This window comes from Coturnix japonica, chromosome 7 (assembly GCF_001577835.2).
Source record: "Coturnix japonica isolate 7356 chromosome 7, Coturnix japonica 2.1, whole genome shotgun sequence".
NCBI lineage: Eukaryota > Metazoa > Chordata > Aves > Galliformes > Phasianidae > Coturnix > Coturnix japonica.
The window spans coordinates 1,609,944-1,626,015 of record NC_029522.1 but is presented as its reverse complement, the minus strand read 5'-3'; the positions used below and the strand labels follow the sequence as shown (position 1 = coordinate 1,626,015).

The 16,072-nt window shown below is 41.8% G+C and overlaps 1 long non-coding RNA gene across 1 annotated transcript; it reads right to left on the bottom strand.

Moving 5' to 3' along the window:
- Window positions 1–14,339: 14,339 nt before the first annotated feature.
- LOC107316315 lies at window positions 14,340–14,754 on the bottom strand. The gene is made up of 2 exons (XR_004308088.1): window positions 14,666–14,754; window positions 14,340–14,566 (listed from the first exon to the last, which is right to left on the bottom strand). It is a non-coding gene; the product is annotated as an uncharacterized LOC107316315 (long non-coding RNA).
- Between the last annotated feature and the right edge of the window lie 1,318 nt (window positions 14,755–16,072).

Sequence of the window (16,072 nt, the reverse complement as noted above, 5' to 3'; positions counted from 1 at the left end):
CGCTGTTTTGTTGTTTGTTTGTTACATCTTTTTCAGTCCTAGGAAGTTAAGGATGTTTTCCATACAGAAACAAAGTTGCCCTGTAAATGGTACGGATGGTTATGACAACCGCCTTCACATAAAGGATATCTGTAGTATACAGATTTCCACCCAAGTCCTTATGTAAGTGTCGAGAGGCTTTTGTACACAGAAGCTAAGGTCCCAGAAAACACGATTTATTTCTGTTTTCTCTAGGATTACACTTTTGTATACCTTTGGTTTGACTTAAGTGCTTGCTACTCACCATGACAACTATTTCCTATACAATCTAGAAAACAAAAATTCTTACTTTCTATACAACAGCAAAGTCCCTAAGCTCGAAGAAACGAAGAGGAAGCTCACCACATTCATCTGAGGGCAAAAATGAGGGTTCATAGGAATGGTAGGGTCAGGAAAGAGGTCGGCCAGCAGAGGTTGCTGCTGAAGAGCTGGGGTGCCTGATTGGAATGCAGAACTGCCTTGGGAGTGCCACCTCTGCTCAGTGGTAGCTGCAGGTCTGTGGAAGAAATGCCTCCTTCCTCAAGTTCCTCTCACAATACCCATTTTTGATGGAAAGGCTGTCAGTTGTTTTCAAGCTATTTAGCTTTTGATATAAAATCCTGCAAGTGTTTCCATATTTCTTCTACTGCTCAGAAAGCTCTTGCTATGCTATTATGACATGGGGTGACTGGTGCTTAGCATTGCGATCATCTGACTTAGAGCTTTTTGGTACAAAGATACAGGGTAACGAGCTTCTGTTAAAGAAAAATTAATTACTATTCCCCTTCACCTCCCCACTCCTTCTATTACAAGATATAGAGTAGTTGCTGTAGACACAAAGCAGCCTGACAAGTTCTCTGTTCTTCCATTGCCTCAGAAGCTTACCTTCCTCACACTCACTTGCAAACACACACTTAGCAAAGCCACTTACATTCCTCCTAATTTGGCCACGGTGCAACACATTGTGCTCTAACTTCTCAGATACATCCTGCTTGTCTCTTGCTAATCAGGTTTCATTGCTGGCAGCCAAATGGATGATGCCCAGATTTCACGGGATTTGAAGCATTGAAAATTCCCATTCTGCTGGGTATCTGACCATGTCAATATGCTCTCTTGCTTACACTTAGCTGAGTAATTTCACGAGGTTAAATGCCAATACCAAATCACTAGAAGGATTACAAAGGCTATAATTCATATGCACACTGTGTAACGCTGTACTAAAGCAATACAAAGAAAGGATGGCCACCACAGCTGAGGAAGAAGGACAATACAGAATGAAATTGTCTTTAAAACCGCATGGCTGATCACACCAACGCTTGGAGGCTGCGACACGCTTCAGATGAGCCTATGGCTCAGCATGCAAAAAGCAAATTGGAGGAAGGAACACTTGGCACTTTGTTTAACTGCAGCCAGACCCAAAATGTCTCACCTTCTGCCTTCAGAACAGGGTAGTTAGATTACAGACTATGAAATTGCATAGCTTTTCTGATGGGAAGCAACTCCGCAGTATCTATCATTTAGCTTTCAATTTCTTAGCAAGAGTTATGGGTCAATGGCTTGAGTCAAGTACAGCCACTTCCTTGTGCTTATGGTAATTACTAACTCCAGCTTTATCACACTGCCTTTAATGTGAAGTATCCCAAAGCATTTTACAAATTCAGCAACACATCTATGTTGGACTTGATCCAAAGCACATTAGGGTCAACAAAGTTAATATACAATGTATTATATGCATGTAAACAATGGATAAATTGCTCACAACTGCATAATTACAGTTGAGGGCATGCAAACAGCCTTAACTCTGCCCTATAGGGATGGAAACAATAAAAAACAACTGGATGAGTCTTCCACAACCAAGCCAAAAAACCACACGGCTACTCCAAACAAAGAGATATCATATAAATAATGTACCACGCTGGCAAAGACCTTAGCTGAACATTCCCATTCTTGGTATTTATACAGTTTAATGATCAGCCGAAATTTCCTGGGTTAAATAGAACTTATCTGATAATCTTTGAAATAAATCATCACAGCAGAAGAGATGACAAACACTAGTTCTATTTTAACATAGGATTTATCTATGACTACTGATAAAAGATAGGCCATCAGTGCTGCATCTCAGCACCTCCCAGAGTGCTGAAAACACATTCTACCCTAGGAAGTCCTTACATTAGAGGTACAGGACGGAAAGGATCATCATCACTTCTCCCCATTTTTTCTGCTCTTTCCTTAAGAATCCTCAAGTGGCTACTGTTAGAAATAAGACAAGCTAGCCGGACCTTTTGCTCAACCTAGTGCCACAACACTGTTCCAATCACACGTTATGGAATATAAGCCTCTGGCATTAGACTAAGGCTTTTAAAGTGTTCAAGCTATCAAATCTATAGACCCATTCCAGCCACCATCTGTGACTTCATATATTCTGACAAAGTCTCACACTGTAGAACTAACATAAAAAAAACAAACCCTTATTTCTTCCTCAGAGTGAGGTTTATATTTTAAAGGTGGACGCCAGTAACTTAAAGTTGCAATAAAAAGCATCTTGAATGTTTGTCAGCAAAACAGCTTCAAGGCCATAATTATAAACAGCTACATGTTGTTTTCAGTTTGGCTCTTTCTGTTAGTGACACTAACGAGTAAATGACCCCCAAGGTATTTTTCTGCACGAGTTTCTGCTTCTCCCAGCACTAGAAGGAAGGGAAGGTTGTGAAGAATGGAAGATACAGCAGGAGGATGAGTGAAATTGAATAAACCTAAGAAATCACTCCTCTAGGTCTACCACAGGTGGCAAAAGGATGGCTTTTTACAATGGAGCAGCATGCTGCACACAGTGCAGTTCCACCCCTGCACTCAGTCCCTGCTCCTAAAGTGTTTCAGCTGGAGTGGTACGACTGCCATCTTCCTTGCCAGTGATCCATGGAGACCATGCCTCAATCCACTCGGGAAGGATTAGAGCAGAATCACAGTGCTTGAGGCATGCCAGGCTGGCAGCCGCAGCCACCAACGCAGCAGGCTATTCAGCAGAGAGTCTCTGACAGGTACGAAGCAGTACAAGCAATGTCATTTCCTCTGCTGGAAAGAGCTCAGCTCTGGTAAAGCTCTGTCTGCTGTGGATCGAGCTCCCCAGGGACAGCACAGCTTTTCTGCCAGCTGAAGCACAAACTGATGTCTCGCTCAGCTTTGAGGTAGCTGGTGCTGAAGCACCTAGGCTCTGCTCAGCAACAGCAGTAACAACCTGCCGCCATTCGAATGTCTGACATGGAGATATGGAACATTACAACATAATGCTTCATTTGTCTGAAAACCCCGCTGACTTGAAACACTACAGATATTCTTTAAGAACTGTGCAGAGGAGAAAGAGCAGTGGGGAGGGGGGGAACTGAGAAACCTCTCCACCATGAAAAAGGTAGAGGAAAAGAAGAACAGGGACTAGGCCGGTCATGCAGTCACCACAGCAGAATGTCTTGGAGCTGGACTGGCTTAAGCCCTGATCAGCATCACTTCACCCCACAGCCAGCGCCTCTCACAGAAGGTTGGCAAAGAGATCCCTTTGAACCTGAGCTATCCCACGACCCTGTGAAAGCATTTGTCTGACACAAACACAAGGCACTAACTTCAAACTTGTATTGGATTATCAAAGTATTCGATAACAAGCATATTTAAGTCAGGAAAATTCCCCCTCTGCTTCCCAAGCACAAAAGAACAAAGATCTGACTGATAAGTCAAAAATGCTGGTATAAAGTAGCATTTTACCTTAGTGTTACCACGACAGTTCACAACTTAATCAAAAGTCTCTTGTCAGAAGCTGTGATGCACATATTAATGAACTGTACAGAAGCCTAAAATAGTTTGTAAATTTCAAGACTTAGAGTTACTACCAGACAAAGCTGACAACAGCAAACCAGACATTACCTGAGTCCTAAAGGGATTAGATTCAATGTAACACAATGACATCACACAATATAACTAGAAAAAAGTTGTCCAAGTCCTACTTTTGGCAGTAAGATGTAAATTGGTTACAGTCCAGTGACACGGTGAACTGGCAACAAGACAAGACAATGTGTTTAATATGGCCATATGGAAAGAAAAGAATGGCTACGGCCATGAAATGAGAACCTTGGGAAGCCAGAAAGCATTTAAGGATGGAAGTTCAGTCACTTAAGAGGAGCTCTTAGCTAACATTAAGTTAGCAGGGCCAGTGTCACCCTGAGTTACATATCAAGGGAAATACAGTTCTGAGTATTTTATCCAAGGCCAAGAACCCATATTTTAGATAGAAAATGGAAATAACAGCAAGTCAATAAAATAAAAAGACAAAAATCCCTCTGTGACCAAACAATAACGGTTAATTACTCACACTGTATGAACAGGGTGGGCAGTTTCAATTTTGGACATGAAATTCTTGCTTTTTGATGCTTTCTGTTCCCAAAAGCCTCAAAGAAAGCTCCCTAAGTGTATCTCAGAGTAGGGGACTTCCAGTCCTATAAGATAAGGAAATAACAGGAGCTAAAATGTAACTTCAATTCCTGGGAACCACATATTACAACAGGAAAATAAGCTACATGAAAAACACCCCAGAGTGCTCCAAAACCAAACAAAAAAATGTATAACCAGCTGGCTGTCATTTCACATTGATGCTCATTCAAAAATAATGTTCCAAGAGGTAAGTGCTGCAATTCTGGATACAGGTACCAGCAGTGCACATGTTTATTACTCATCTACAGTGATGTACCCATTACTGAATGAGCATCAAATTTCATATCTAGTGCTACAGATATCATTAGTCTCCAACTGACTGTCAAGCTCTGCTCTACCTTCCTCCTGCTAGCCCCTATTGTAGCATATAATTGAACCTAAATATCTGAAACATTTCAGAAACTATATTCTCATTTTATATCATTACCCCCCATTCAAAGGAGCTGTGAACATACAGCACATAGGCTAAAAGAGTTAGTGGCGAGCATCTAATTCCCTCTGCCAAAGGCAGAGAAATTTGGATCGCCTTGAATACTTGGCATTGTGAGCGCATACAAACCTGAAAGAGAATAATTAAGATGAGAGTTGGCCTGCTAGGTCTTTTTTAAATGGTGCTAGTCATGAGGGAAAAAAAGAACCTTAGAAGAAAAAAGTGATTAGAAACGTTTAATCTGGTTGCTTGGCTTAATTCCCATCCTGAGTCACAGTCTAGTAGGAAATCCAGACACTCCATCTCTCTTCCCTCCTCTGTCCTTTCACTTCCCAGTGAACTAAATGCTGTGACACCCCATGTCACCCTTCCTGTTGTGCTGCTTTCATACAGACCTGCTTTTTCTACCCTAGTTATGTCACTATTCTCAGTTCAGATCATACCATCATGCCTACCCAAAAAATAAAACATGATCTGTTAACCAAAACGCTTGTTCTCTGTGCAAGCATCTGGAGTAAATGATATTCATTCCTCCCTCCATCGTAACTTAATAACATAGCTAAGGAGCATAGTTCTTATTTTCAATTAATTAGAGCAACTAGGTGTAAAATAAGTTATAGAAAAAGCGAGTGATATGAGGATTTATTTATTTACTTCTAATATGGAATTATTTCTTGGCAGTGTTCTCATGAGCTTTACAAAATAAAACCTTCCTTTGAAAGGACCTTAAGGGTATTGCTAACTATCAAAGCTCCATACTTGGGAACATCAGAAATACAGAACATCCTATGTTAAAAAGGACTCATTAGGATCACTGAACCCAACTCCTGGCTCCACAGCGGACCACCCCAAAATGAGACCATTTGCCTGAGGGCATTGTTCAGACTCCTCTTGAACTCTGGCAAGCTCAGTGCCACAACAACTAGAGAAGTCCCAGAATTGCATGCAATTCCAAAGCATTAACATGCCTGCAAACTACCAACAAAAAAGGCAAATCTGGTTTTGCTCCCTTTCTCCAGCATAATCTTGTCTGAATAGGAGTCCAACCACCCATCCACAAGGACGCTGCATGAATGCAGTGAGCTCAGCCAGATGTATATGCATCTCTCACTCTCAAAGCAACAGAAAGCTGCATGATTACAACATGAATAAGGCAAGCCTCCACAATATATTGCATATTATAAGGACAAAAAATGCATCGTGTTTGAGTCAAGTTTTACCATTCCACCTTGGCAGACCATTGTACGACCTGGCGTTGCTCATCCTGGCATTCCTGAGGAAGAAACCTCCTCTTACGACTTCCAGGTATAACCCAGAGTAAGCCTGTTCGGCAGGTGTTTCTTTTTCCTTCACATTAAATGTTTGCAAATAGGGCTGCTAATTGAATTACAAATTAACTCATTATCAGATACAGTAAGTAATTCCTTTAAATTAAGCAGAGATTAATTAGAATAGCCAGGCAGAGTAACTGAAGCAAAACGATCCCACCCCCCTCATCAACAACTAAAACTGTCAAATTACTCTAATCCAACTGAAATTGATTTGGGATTAACAGGTATGTATGTCAAACTAGCATGGAAGTCTTCAAAACCTCAGTGTTTTTTCCTAGCATTAAAATACAGACATCTAATAACAAAGCATCTCACAGCATCTTTATAAATAGGGAGTTATTTAGCAATTTTTATTTTAAAGAATGGATTTAGTCACACATTTAAGTGCTTATGAAGGGCATGCTTGTTTCTTACTATAGCACATTAAAAATCCCAATAGTAAACATCCTTTATTATCCTTTGTAAATTTGTTATATAAGGAGTCATTGAGCTTCAGGGTAATATTTCCTGATAGCTAATAATTACATCGAGGTTTCCCCAGATTATACAAACACATTCACTGCCACTAGTGACACTGGAGCAATCAAGGTTATCCCTCACATCACAGTGCTGCATCTATCTATAGAACAAAACAAGGCAATAAACATGCTGAAAATCAGGCTTTGTGGAAAAAGATTGTAAGGCAGCAGTTTGAAAAAAAAATCTTTTCTTAACAAAGGAGAAAAATGATCAAACATTATAAATCATTATTAGCGACTCCAGCATTAAGGACAAAGACAATTTAGAACCAATCCATCAACTGACCAAGAAATTGCTTTCTCCTCCCTTGCACAGAGGGAGCACCACATGGTAGCACCCACAGATAGAGCCTTACAAACAACACTTACACTGCAGATAAACAACACATTTCCAGTCTTCTCACGGGTCTCAAAATAAAACATATGATGACAAATTACATTCTAACTGGAATCTATGGAAAGAAAACATCACCAGCAACCTTCAGTGGTGAGGAAAGATGCAGGTGTTTAGTGCCAGCATCATCCTGTAAACAGATCCGCAACATTTCCAACTGGGATTCAGAATGACATCTTTTTAATCCCCTCAAAATCCTCCTCCCAGGTGGGGAGGGCCTGAGAAACATGTTATAAGAATGTAAAATATGAATTCGCATCTCCAAATGCAACCTCATTAGCCATGATCACCAGCCTGAAGGGCGGGGAGGGACAGGAGGAGACTGCAAGAAGCAGCCACTCTGAATTCTCCCCTTGGTGATCGGTACACAGTTGAAAACTAAAGTCACAATGGAAGTTGTGAAATAACTATTGGAAAACCTGCATTCAGAGGCATCATGGATAGGTGCAATTGTACACGTGTGCTTAAGAAGGAATGGTGACAGATCCAGGTTCTGCCTACTGAAGTAGATCACACAATAAGAAGAAGAAAATGAAGTGTTTTAAACTAACAGCTTGAAAAACTTATCTAAACAATTCATTCCTCAAAGTTTCCCTTTTCTTTCAGGGATCTTATGTAAATGCAACATTCACAACTTGTAGTTGAGAGTAAGGAACCCACTCAGCACACCTATGCCAAGAGCTGAATGAAAGCCAGTGATCAAAGCTAAAAGGAATCTGTGCTGGCAGATCATCATTTTACACTAAGAACCAGGAACCAGAAGGAACACAGGTCAAATAATCCGGGGGGAGGGGGGAACAAGCCACACAAAGCTGCCGAATCACCATGCTGCCCTTGAAGAATTACTAAGACCACATGCCCAGAAGCTATGCAATGGGGTCAGATATACTGCCAGAAGGAGCACAAGCAGCAGCTAAACAAAGTTGAAATTGGGTCATTTTCTGCATGCTACACCTACCTGGCTAAGCTCTGCTGAGCAAAAAAAGACAGCTTTGTACATTGGTGTTGAGTAGTTTTGGTGGTGAGCAACACCATGGCTTTATTGAAATACAAAGGTTCAGACACCTCTCCTGAGCTCCAGCTCAGGAGAGACAGACACCAACAACACCAAGGCTCAGACCCTGCGGCCCCTATGGGTGCTGGTCAGCCCTCCTTTTAAACCCAGCCCTTCTCGTAAAAAGAACTGAGCTTCCTGAGGGGTATTTTGGGAAATCACAAAAATAAGGAAGATAATTGAGGTTTCTTAATGCAAATGAAAACAGTGCAAAAGTCTAGGAAAATTCAGTGTATGGACAAGGCCATGCCTTTGTGAGTCTTCTATGTTCACCTAATCATGATGGTACTGGAGATGTCTGAGGAAGGAATACACTGGCTGTTACTCTCAGACAAGCAGGTCTATTTCCACCCACATCTGAAAAGTGTGCGTGTCTTGCAGCAGAGAACAGATGTAGTGAAAAAGGGGATAGATGAGAGCTGCACAGCTGCAGACCTACCTTCTGGAAAGGAAAGAACAGGAAGGGAGTCAGAAGAGTTAAAAATGCTAACGGTAAAGCAATTAAAATTCTCTGTAAAACTATCCATGGCGCCATATTAGAAAGCAGCCCATTTCCACAGCCCCTAAAAGAGGTGCTGTAAATTAACCAAATGACACACTAAAAAGCTGAAACTCAAAGTCTGCTAATCCCTTCAGACTCAGTTTCTAACAATTCTGCGAGAGAAACTGCAGCTCCTTCAGACAGAAACAATAAATCATCCCCTCAAGTAGCCTATCTTACCACAAATAGGTATGTAAGAAACTAAATCTGTCCCAGACGGTTCTGAATGGTGTTTTAGAGCAGCTTATGATTATATTTTAGAAGAACTTTCTCCTCATTTAAAAATTCTATCCATTTTAAAGTTAAATCCAGAGATAAATGGAGCACTTAGAGATATTAGAGGCTTTTTCAATAGATGCGCTGGACATTGTACTACCTGTCATGTTATTCCAGGGGCTAGTTAAGCTCATTGTGTGAAGTCCAAAAGCTTTTGGAAATTGATATCTAGGGCTCAACTTAAATCTTTAAACACCTTTCAAAAGGAAGATTCGTTCCGCGAGCCAAACAGCCTTAGCAGTCAGCCTTTTCAACAGGCTCTACTTGCAAAGATGCTTCTAAAATGAATTACTCCTTCTGGCTGCACCAATAAAAGGCTTTCTGAAGAAAAATAAATACATCCTAATGCGTCAATCTGTTGTAAGCACTGAAAGCAGCAGCTCCTAATTTTTCCTTCAGAAAACTGAAAGAGAAACGAAGATCTTAAATCCTTTATCCTTGGTTGGGGTACAGTAAAAATGGGGAATGTAAATATAAAATATTGAGCTCCTTCATTTGAACCTTAGACGAAACAACAGAGATACACGCATTGATTTGCTGCTCCATTAATTAACATACTGCTTTGAACCTTAGCTTCCACAAAAAGACTGAGCTGTTTCTGACTGTCTTGCAGTGTCGCTTCTCAGAGTGAAGCTACCTTAAAACAGAGCAAAAGAAAACAACAAACCCCAAAACCCACTGTAATTTCTGTTACAAACACTCCAGCCCGCATGTTCTGACATGCAGGGTGATGTACAGCAACACAAAAGGCAAAACAAAACAATACGTGGTGTACTTGCTGGAATAGGGCACCAACATGGAACAAAGCCCCCATGGTAAACATGGAGACGTCAGATCTGCCGCTTTCATCAAACATCTCACCCTGCTACTCCCATGCACCCCATGGTGACCAGCAGGTCTCAAACTCAAGTGTGCTCCTCTGCCGTCAGGGAGACAGTGCTTCTCAATGTTTGCTTATTCCTTGCAACTTCTCTTCTGCAACACAAGGCAGAAGTGTGATTATTGTCTGCATGAGTTCCAAGCCCATGCTTTCCTTAACTGCAGACTTCTCTCAGCAATTACTTGTAATGTGCACTTTTATTCAGGATATCTGCACAGATCCCTGACCTCTGTTTCTTGCTACCTGCAGATAATTAACCCACAAAAACAATACCTTCACAACAAGAAAGGCCAAGCACAAGACCGCTGTCTGGGAGCTCATGCATTCCCTGGGCAGCACCACTGGCCTGAGCCAAAGAACAGCTCGTCTCATTACCAGCATTAAGCCACAACAGAGCACTTCCCCTTACAAATGAACCTCCAGGGACAGGACTCAGAGGATGAGGACACAGGGGCAAATACTTTTCCCTTCTCACAGGTTTCAACAGGATAATGAAAGAGGAACGTGCAACATGAGGCTAAATACATACAGCAATTTCCAAATTAGCCACATAGTTATGTTGTATAATGTTGTAATTCTTTTCCTGTTCCATTTAATCACATCCTTGGAATACAAATGCCACAATGACACCGTTTCCTTCTGCGCCTGTTTGTTATTGACTACTCCTCGTTTTTTTTATGTTGCTTTTTCTTCTCAGAGTTTTACAGCTCCTAAGAACAAAACAGGCAATTAAAAATGAAAATCCAACTCTAAACCTTTCTATCAAAAGGAGCAATTTGCTGACACTGTGACAAGATGGACTATAATAGCATTTAATAAACCCGCGAGCTCATGGGGAGCAACAGTATGACAACATCTTAAGGAAATAAAGCAAAAAAAGCATGGCAGGAAAAATACCCACATCATCATTGCCACACATTGGGATTTTACAGCCACCTCAAACAGAGCACCCACAGAAGCCCTCAGCAAAACAATCAGTGCTTCTGTCTATCTTGTAAGTGCATGTACTCAGGCTTGCTTGCCTCAAGCAGGGATGTACATCTTGCACTGGAGCCCATCGCAGCCTCTAAGTAATGGATTCCTTCCCCCTGCAGGAACACTGGTGCTCACCACACCCAGCTACAGATGCACCACCCAAAGCCATAGGCAGAATGGCCCTGCAAGCAACGCTGAGCCTCCCCTTATTCAAGAATCAGGCAACCCTCTGTGCCACAGCCTTCCAGTAGCAGGGAAATGCCTTGTCCTGAACCCTGTGGCACTGTGAGAAGCAGCCTGCAGGCTGGGCTCCATCACACCTGCACAGCCCACTGCCCAGGCAGGTGGGAGCAGGAGCTGCAGTTTGCCCTGCTGCTCCTTGGGGGTGAGAAGGCAAAAGCCCAGAGCCTGGCTGAACACATAAGGCTGCCAGGTAGGAAAAATAAGACAGCATTTTACTATGAAACACAGTGTATTTGATCCAAAAAATCACTAAGGACAATAAATATAGAACCCCACAAAGATGGTTTGTTTCTTTTCTTTATGGTCAATTTTCAAACAAGAGCTGCAATTTCTGTAATGAACATGCATTAAACCCTCAATAAAAAGTTAATTAAGAAAATTAGGTTTTTATTATTATTATTATTTTTTAAACTAAAAGCAAGTACTTTGCTCCTGAAAAATACATTCTGTACAGTAATGATGGCTTGGCAGGCTGGGTCTGCTGCGGGCCTGCATTAGTATGGATAACAGGCTTCAGTTCCAATGGAACTTAAATTCAGACACTCCACACAAGGAAATAAAATATGGAAAGAAGCAGCACATGAAACACTGCAAGATCATAAAACGACAGAACACAGATGTGCAGAAACAGCACAAAATCAACAGCAAAAAAACCAAGACTGATATTTGCCATTGAAACAGATAATAAAGTGTGCTCTTCCTCCCACCTCACATAGCAGCAAACTGTAGTAAAAACCAAGTACCTCGCTGTTTATTCTATCGGTAATTGCCAGCAAACACAGAAGTACCTGTATAGAACAAAAAGCTTTTTGGCCACACAGATGGAGAGGTTTGGAAACCATGCTCAGATATTCCTGTATTGACAGCTTCCCAATTTTCTCTTCTACTCATCCAAGAATTAGTGACAGTGCCCTAAAGCAGGAGGCAGTACAGAAGGAAGTCAGAGAGGTGACGAAGGAACATACTGAAGTAGGTTCAGAGAGAAACACATGCACGTGTTGTGACACAGGCACAACCTGTATGGATGGGAAGCCACAGATTAAAAGACTCTGTTAGTCGCAAGAAGAGAAACATAAAAGGAGGGAGAAATCAAAGAAAAAGGTCTCCTGGAATCATTAAGTGAGGAGCAGCATAGAGTAAACCTCTACAAATGAGAAAAATCCTAACCTTTGCTGTGACTCATAGTTGGAAAAAAAGAAAAGGTAAGTTCTGCCAAAGAAAAAATAAAATGAGCAGGGTACCTCAGATCTGACGCCTAAAGAAGCATTATGCTTATGTTTTGAGGAGAACTCAATACATGCCCTGTGAGCAGCACAAACTGCTTTGCTAAATGTGGGGATCACAAGAGGCAACTACTCTGCAAGCATCCAGCCTTGGTTCTCCTGAGCTACACCATGGCCCATCAGCACAGTTCCTGGTCACTGGTAGGGGCTGGCAGCCTCCTGGGGCCTGGATGAATAACCCCACACCTGTAAGCAGTTGGTGCTCATGCCCTGAACTACAAGAAACAGGATGCTTCGAAATGTGGCAGCTTCAGTACTTATTACAACCTCTTTCCCAAACTGTAAAGCAAGTTGTCCGAGACCTGCAGCCTATGCAAACTATTCCCTATTCCACTCAAGGTTTCTCTGCAGAGAACACAACATCCTCACAAGACGCTCAAGAAAACGTGCTGGCCAACACTCAAACCAGCAGAGATTTGGAGATGCACACCATAATAAACACCAGCCTGCTACTTGATATCACATTATAAGTTCAGAAGCCTGTGTCTCAGAGGACCTTTGAGAAAAAACTCAAGCACACCATTCAGACATGTCTCAATGCAATTCCATTTCCTTCACAGCTCATTCTGTACATCAGAAGCACTGTATCTTTCACCAAAAAATAATGTCAAACAGGCAGCATAAAGACACTCACTTGCTCTTTTCCCCATAGCATCACCACATAGCATTTCCAAAGAGCAACAGGAGATGCAGTAGCATCTTAGCTAACACAAGAGAGGACGCACTACTCATTGCACTAGAAACATTAACATCAGTTGTTTTGTCAGTCCCAATTTATAAAGCACAAAACTTCTTACCTGTTTGCTGCTGGAGGGGAATGAGCTCCCGTCTGCACTCGTTCAATGTCCTTCTCCTGTAGAGCAGATAGGCTGAAGCTGCCAGCTGAGAGCTGCTGAAAGGGGGAAAATACTCTCACAAGTTGAAAACAAGCACTCTCCATCTCCCACGTGTAGGTTCAAGCTTTAGGAGAAGTTTATTCCAATAGATGAAGTCCTGTATCCAAGAGCTGTCGAGTTGTAACAGCTTTCACCAACCACTCACTAGCACAAATAAGTGCTCACAAGCTGACCAGCAAAACTTCTCACCCATATGCTCCCAGGGCATAAATCCCAGCAGTTCTTGCTCATGTAACAAATGTCCATCCTGGCTCCACCACTAGCTTTGCATCGTTCTTAGGTGCTTTGGAGGACAAACGTGAACATGGGCATTTAAGAATAACATTCACCTTTTTAGTGGCTGAAATCCCTTCCCATTATAAACTGTCTAATTCCAAGGCAATACCAAAGTAGTAGCTGATGGCTCCAGGTCCAGCTTTGAGTTGCTTGGTGACCAAATAATATCTCAGTGCTGACTACAGAGCATGCTGTGTGGTGTCAGTTTCCCACAAGGATATTAAACGATGTTTGCTGAAGCTTGCAAATGACAGGGCTTCTTCAGATTTGCATTTATTGGAGATTTTACACACATTAACGTCCCATAAGAAACATATCTGCAAACAATATATTTCCTGTGCAAATGGCCACACAAAATCATAACTAATGAAAACCTGAATTTAAAAATTCTTGTGTTTTGGTCTTTTTGCTTGTTTTGGCTTTGTAAATGCAGGCTGTTTGACTCCCCTGCAGAGAGGCAGAACACAGCTGGTGCATCTCCTTTTGGAAGTCTCCTTTTGATCACTTAATTAATAGAAACAACTTAGGATGGTATGAAATACGTGGGCTCCATGTCCAGGCTGGATGCACGTGGAGCCTTCCAGCAGGTTCCTCCACCCTCACAAGCACCTGAGCACAAGAGTAGACGTAATTTCCTTCTCATGTCCTCTCAAACACCTTCCTTCTCATTACCAAGATGGCAATTATACTGGATACCGTCTTGCTGGGTTTATTATAATGCATGTGACATGACAAAAAGACCTACAGCATCTAGAATCATTTGTCTGGCATGTTTCAGTTCCCACTGATGGAGGTAGGCATCTTCTACATGTGGGGAGCCAAACATCCAAGCAGGAATATGGGGTGTGGATCTCAGAGAACGTTGCCTTTCATGATGTCTGGACACAAGTAAGCAGAGAAGCATTTGTCTCCAGTATGTTCTTGGATATCATGAAGATAAAGCATCTTTACTCCTTTTGATAAACTCAACATGTTCTGTGTTGGAAAAAAAAATGTCAGGAATAATTTAAGACGACATGTAGTGCCCAAACTTCTTGCAGAAGCATCTTTGATAAATAATTAATCTTCAAAAACCTGAGAGGCATGGATGGATGGCAAATGAAGCAATCCCCCTCAGCACCGGCTGACCTCCTACAGCATGAGTAGCAGATCATATCCTGGGGGGGACAAAGGGAAAAGAGCTTTAATGGCTTTGACAATGTAACTGCCAAGCACAGGTGCACATGGTAACCAAGGGGCACACTACACAGAAGGCACTGTAACATCAGGAAGGAGCAGAGATGCCCAGCTGGTCTCAATCCCTGCAGCACCCAGCAACACAACATGTAAGAAAGGGTTTGCACTGCTCATCTCCTCCACACAGATTGTGGTGACAAGTACCCATGCAGTAACAAATGACATGCCATTACACTGTTTAGACCTCAGACTCATCCTGCCAAATTTCTATCTATCTGTTATTTTTAGATCCCTATATGTTTCCAGTACTCTTAGCAGGAGGTCACAGTCAGCAAAGTTTCAGTACCAAACCATTTACCATCTTTGGTTTGGAGCAGAGCTATCTGAAAACACTTTGCTGTGAGTCTTCCAGCAACAGGATGCATTTGCTTTCTCCAGTGGTTACTTTTACGCACACCTACTGAAACACCCACAGCAAAATGTTTGCTCATTTTAACCTTACATCATTCTTCCCTCAGATTGACAGGGTTCAAGTCTGTAGTAGGATTCTACTCCAGATGAGACAAGACAAAGGCAAAGACAGCCACCTGAGCATGGTGCTCAACAAGGTACACTTTGCTCAAACTTTAAGACCTTAGAAAAACTTGTCACTATTTTGCTTTTCCAATTCCATGTACTATAAGGGATCAGTGATGTTTAACTTGGGACATATCCCCATCTACTTACGAACTGTCATTTACTTAACATAAATATTTATTTATATATTTAGACTCAGTCAATCGCAGCTCATCTGACAGACTAAAACTCAGTGTGGATTGTCATTACCTTAGTGAGAAGTTTTGGATTACCAAACTGGTTTAAGTGAAGGGAGGAAGGAAAAATACAAAGAACTACTCAGTTCAATACAGAAGATGTTACGTACATGTGTGTGTCACATTAAAATCTCTAAGAACTTCCTTGACTGGGAACTTGTGGTGCTTACCAGAGATTAAACAACACTTTACTGTTAAATAGAAACCAAAAAAAAACAAACAATGTACAGACATAAAATGCTTTCTTGCCTCATATTTGTGCTCTTCTGGTACTTAGGCTGAGAGAACACGCACATAGTTTGTTCTGCAGACCTATTTAACACATTGCTAAAGGGCAATTCTGACAGAAGACCACAAACCCATTTCCATTTGCTCCCATTTATTGGCTGGCCTGGCCCATCACTACAGCTACATTACACAAAGGTCGGAGCATGCTGGGCCCCCTGCTATGAAGCAAGCTGGTAACAATAGACAAGAAGGCAGCAGGGGTACC